The following is a 6,000-nucleotide window of genomic DNA, read 5'->3' on the forward strand; positions in this document are numbered from 1 at the left end:
TTAACTTTTAGGAAAGGCATTTACTAAGATCGTATAGTAAGAACAGTTGAAGCAAAGCGTCACCTCCAGAATCAGGGACATACTAAAGTGAACTCAAAGGATAATCGTAGGGAGGCATAAATTTGTGGCAAAGGATAACTCACAACTCTTGATACTTCAGGGCTGGAAATCCTTTTTCTCCTTGTAGATTCCTCACACAGCTCCCTTTAGTGCAGCATATCTGCTGGGCAGACTGCTGAGCTGGACACTCAGGGTCTGTTCCTTTCCGGAGTCCATATTTGACACTCTTCTCTGCTATGAGTGGGTATACTTCTTAAAGCCACTTTTTCATTCAAGTCACTAACTCTCAGTATTTGTATCTGATCTTAGGCGTGTATCTCTGCTCCTATGTGGATGTATGTCTTCCACTGGTCTAGTAGCACTGATGATATGGATGTTGGGGCAGGAGGAGAAGAGAATACTCCTTTCCTACCCCCTAAAAGTGATTCTTTCTCCAAGACCTGTTTCTTTGCTTTTGGTTCTCCAACTCTTGAACTGGAATTCAAAGTACTAAAATTCGTCCAACTTTTAAAACCTCCAGAAGTATGACTGTCTTGTTTATTCAGTCAATCAAGCGGTTCCCTTCTTAACCTAATAAAAGAGTTTCTCACCTTCTATTATTATACCATCTGATCTGGGATTGGATAGGAAATCAAATCCCCTTTCCCTTATACTCTCCCCATATCGCAGTTAAATATTTGTTGGTCACTAAGCTGATTGGAGTTCCTCAGTCTTTTAAAAAAATATTTTGTTTTTTCCCCAATTACATGTAAAGATCATTTTTAACATTCAATTTTTTAAAAATTTCAGGTTCCAAATTTCCTTCCCTCCTCCCTTTACTTCCCCCTCCTAAGTGGAGTTCCTAAGTCTTCCAAAGTTGTTTGTCTTCACAATTTTGCTGTTATTATATAAATTACTTATTTCACTTTGCATTGGTTTGTATGCCTTTCAAAGTTTCTGTGAGATCACCCCCTTTGCTATTTCTTATTGCACAATAGTATTCTATCCCATTTAAATACCAAAACCTGTACAGTTTCCCATTCTTTGCCACTAGAAAAAGAACTTTTTCTGTTTCTCTTGACTCCTGATGTACTTCAAAGTTTCTATGAAGTTGTGGTCTTTTCATTAGGAATGCTTAGAAGGCCTCTATTTCTTTAAAGATCTATTTCTGCCCTGTAAGATCATATTTAGTTTTGCTGTGTATTTTGCTGTGTAATGAAGTTATTCTTCATTGTAAGCCTAGATCTTTTGTTTTCTGGAATATCATATTCCAAGCTCTTTACTCCTTTACAGTGGTGGCTGCTACATCATATGTGATCCTGATCATATGATCAGTAATTGAATTCTTTCTTTCTGGTTGCCTGAAGCATATTTTTTTCTTTTTGACCAAAAATTCTGAATTTTGGCTAAGATGTTTCTAGCAGTTTTTATTTTGAGTTTTCTCACAGGAGGCTATCAGTGGATTCTTTTTCTACTTTGACCTCTGGTTCTAAGAAATCTGAGCAGTTTCCTTTTATGATTTCTTCAAGTGTGATCCTGGGCTCCTTTTTTTTTTTTTTGTTCATGGCTTTCAGGTAGTCCAGTGATTCTTAAATTGTCTTAATCAGTTTTTCAAGTCAGTTGTTCTTACTGTGAGATACCTGACATTTTTCTTTTTTTTTTTCAGTCTTTTGACTTTGTTTTAATATTTCTTGATGTCTCATGGAGTCATTGCTTCTATTTTTCAGGGAGTTTATCGTTTGGGCAAGATTTTGTTCCTCTTGTGTCAAGCTATTTATTTATTTTCCACTTATTTCTTCTAGAGCTCTCATTTCTTTTCAACTTTTTCTTCTAGTATTTTCATTTCATTCATGAAAACTTTTTGACTCTTAAAAAAAAAAGAAGTTTGCTTCATCTTTTTCAGGAATTCTTGTTGAATTTGTGACCAACCTATAACTTTCTCTGAGGCTTTGCTTGTAAGTATTTTGGAGTCATTCTCTTCTTTTAGATTTGTGACTTGAGTGTCCCTGTCACCATAAAGGCTCTTTGTGGTAGAATCTTTTATTTTTTGTTTGTTTTGTTTTCTCATTCTTCCAACCTGCTTCCCGGCTTTCGATTTTATGTTAAGGCCAGGCTTTTTAAACTTCTGCAAGGAATGTCTGGGCTGGTTCTGCAGGTACTTTCTTGGGATATTGAATGCTGTGTTATTTCAGGATCTCAGGTGTATTTCAGTCTGGGGACCTGCAAGCCTTCAGTGTTGCCAAAGTGGTCTGATCCAGGGCAATATCTGATCATTGGCCTCTACCATGGTCTGAGTTCTGTTGTTCTTGACCTTGGCTTGGGTGTGAACAACAGGCCTGAGGACTTGTCCGATTTGGTGTTTGAATGGAATGCTGTTGGACTCAGCTACTATCTGCCAGCTGGAAAATTCTGCTGGTTCTGAATGACAGAACTGTACCCTTTGGACTAGAATTTCAGCCCTGATTATTCCTCTGTAGGCTTCAGATTGGGTTAGAAGCTGGAACTGAGGGCCTGCTCTGATCCTATGGTCTGAGTCACACAGCTTACTTCTGAGCTTATTTCTTGCTTAGAACATAGCCTCCGCCACTCCTCGCCTTGGACCACCACCCATAAAAACACATACAGTCCTCTGTCTGCCCTGGGTCTGGGACCTGGAACTAGATAGTGAGTAACAGAGCCGTCAGTGGGTGCCTATTTCTGCAACAGGCATGAGGTCAGGTCCCTCCATATTGGATCTGGGACTCCTTCTTGCCCTGGTCCATGGTTTCTCTCTGCTCTGGAATGAAACTTAAGACATATCCCTGGACAAGACCCCATACTCAATTCTCTGTCTCCCTATGCTGACCTGGCTAGCCAAATAATTCAATGCAATTTTTTTCTTGGAATTCCTGACCTGGATTCAATCTTGGTGAGTTTTCTGGATTTGTCTGGAGGACTGTTTTTCTTTTTCTTTTTCAGGGAGGGTGCTGGGCTGGGGTGGAGGGGAAGAGAGGATCCCAGTGAACTTATTCCCTTACTCAGCCATCTTAGCTCTACTTTTGCTTGAGGGTGCTTCTGAAATAATCTCTCTGGCTAATGCCTCTACTCAGGGAAACCCTGGGAGCTTCAGCATTTGATTTGTTTTGCTCCGCACAAAGGATCTTCAGATCCCCTGAAAGCAATCAAAGGAACAAAGCATTCAGCATTAAAAAAATTTTCCTTACATGACAAAAGCATAAAAAAAGATTCATACCCAACCCATATAAAATCAAGAATATTCTTGTACTTTCCCAAAGGGACTTATAGGACACTTCTAATTTGGAGTACCACACTGTATTGCTTGGGGTTATTAGAGATTATGTCTTCCTTCCTGCATGTATTTATATCTATATCTATATCTATATCTATATCTATATCTATATCTATATCTATGTCTATGTCTATGTCTATGTCTATGTCTATGTCTATGTCTATGTCTATGTCTATGTCTGTCTATCTATCTATCTATCTATCTATCTATCTATCTATCTATCATCTATCTATCTATCTATGTCACAGGCCTCCTCACAGTACCAGTAAGGAGCAAGGTTTGAGCTTGTTTCTCTACCTTGTGACTCTATGCCTTCTTTAAAAGAAAGTTTTATTGATGTGTTTTATTTTTATATTATAAATATTTACAGATTACTCCCACTTCGTGGGAGGTTGCTTGTAACAAAGTTAAGTAGAACTAATAATACAGTGACATTATCTAAAAGTACATGCAACATTTCTCATCTGTAATACTCCCTATCTCTATTTTTAAAAAAACTAAAAGAAATCTATTTTCTCTCCCTTGTATTCCTTACCCTACTGAAAAAGAAAGAAAAGAAAAACAAATTTGTCATAACAAATCTTGCCTCATTGCTCCTTGTCTCTGGCCTCCTCTACGTCTTTGGCTCCATGGCTTCCTGCCACACTGATCTCTCGCCCTTACCTCCAACCCGACTTTTCCCCTGTCTAGTACCAGGTCTCATCTCAGCAGAGGCCTCGCTCTGTGTGAGGCTCAGTCCCTCAAACATTTGACTGGGTCTGCTTCTGTCCCCTTCACCCGAAGGAGTTTATTGAACTCCTTGTGGCTCAGGCCTACTACACAGAAGTCAGAAAACAGACCCCCGAGGTAGGAGTGAGATAGGAAACTCTTTATGTACCAGAATCCACTGCTAGAGTCAGTAAGAAGTTCCCCCCGCTTTTGTTTTATTCCTGTGAAAATGACCACTCCAACAATGAGCTGAATTCTTCCCCAGGATACTGAGCGAGGTTCCTATGGGCTCAGGCCACAAAGCCTCAGCAGTGCAAATTTAGGGGATGGGTCCATAGCTTATGGCCTTTTGTGGGGCAGAAAGAGACCTCATGCCAGAGTCAGAATTTGAATTCGGGTCTCCTGACTCTTAAGTGCAGCACTGTTTCCATTTATACCTCATTGCCTCTATAACAGACTAGTTGGATCTTTTTTTTTCTTTTTTTCTTTTTCTGACAGATCAGCCCTCTAAGCAATGGTGCTTTGGTAATGATCGTTTTGAGGTCATATTTTGCTTGGTGACATGGGTATAGGGTTGTGGAAGGGGTGGGGGTGGAGAGGGCTCTGGTTCTAAAAAAGACTAAGGCTTATGAATATACAGTTAGAGGCAGCTAGGTGGCACAGTGGATACAGTGCCTGAGCTGGAGTCAGGGAGAACTGAGCTCAAATCTAGCCTCAGCTATGTGACCCTGGGCAAGTCACTTAATCTGCCTCAGTTTCCTCATCAGTAAAATGGGCATAATAATAGCATCTACCTCACAAGGTTGTTGTAAGGCTCAAATGAGATAATATATATTAAGCAGCTCTGCAAACTATGGGCCTAATATAAATGCTAGCTGTTATTTTTGTCATTATAAATCACCTTCCCTTCCTTACTTAACCACTCCAAGATAAAGGTTTGAGACTGCCCCTTCTTCCCTTCCCCAAACTGAGAGGTAGAGGTCATTTAGGAATTGTTGGGCAGGGCCTAAAGTGAGTGGAGGAAGGGAAATAAGATTCTGAGAGTGTGATTTTCACTAACAAATAGGAAAAGGGGTGCTTTAAGAAAACAGTAATTTACATTTATATAATGCTTACTACGTGCCAGCCACTATGTTAAGAGCCTTCCAATAATTATCTCATCTGAACCCCATTTTACAGATGAGAAAACTGAAATAAACATCATTTAAGTGACCTGCTCAGGGTCACACAGCTAGCAAGTATCTGAGGCTGGATTTGAACTCAGGTCTTCCTGACTCCAGGCCCAGTGCTCTATCCACTGCACCACCTAGCTATTTTGGAACTCTGCATTTAGATACTTCATGCTTTCCTAAAAAGGTGAGTGATCTCTTCTCTTTTTCACCTTCCTTTTCCCCCAACTAAAGCATTCCTCTTTGATATCAGCAATTCTCTAATTTTATCCTGGTAGAGCAGAAAGAGTACTGTATTGGAAGTCATAAGACCCCAATCCAAATCTGCCTCTGCCACTTATTATCTAAGTCAAATCACTTGCCTCATTGGGACTTTGTTTCCTCGTCTGTAAAAATGAGGAGGTTATACCAGATGACCTCTCCTGTCCTTTTTAGCCCTAAATCTACCTTCTCTGAACCCTATGAGGAATACTAGCCCGGCATTACCTACTTGGGAATGCTGATATCGATGTCACTCATTGCTCTGAACTAAGGCACCGTGTCTCCAGAAGGCTCTGGCGGTGCAGTAAACAGGTTATCTCAGCAGGGTTACCTATCAACTTCTAAGCACTTACCTCCTTAGTGCAAATTAGTTTATCAGATTAGCTTGGGTTAGGGCTTGGAGCACTGGAATCCCAAGCAGTTAAGCTTCAATGAGGGAGGAAAATAAGAAGGAAAGGGCTTGGATTACTGGGGTATTCACCAGGTGGGGCAATGGGACGGTCAGGGGACTGGGCAAGGACATAATGTACGATT

This window comes from Phascolarctos cinereus, unplaced genomic scaffold (assembly GCF_003287225.1).
Source record: "Phascolarctos cinereus isolate Bilbo 61053 unplaced genomic scaffold, phaCin_HiC Scaffold_3;HRSCAF=262, whole genome shotgun sequence".
Lineage (NCBI taxonomy): Eukaryota > Metazoa > Chordata > Mammalia > Diprotodontia > Phascolarctidae > Phascolarctos > Phascolarctos cinereus.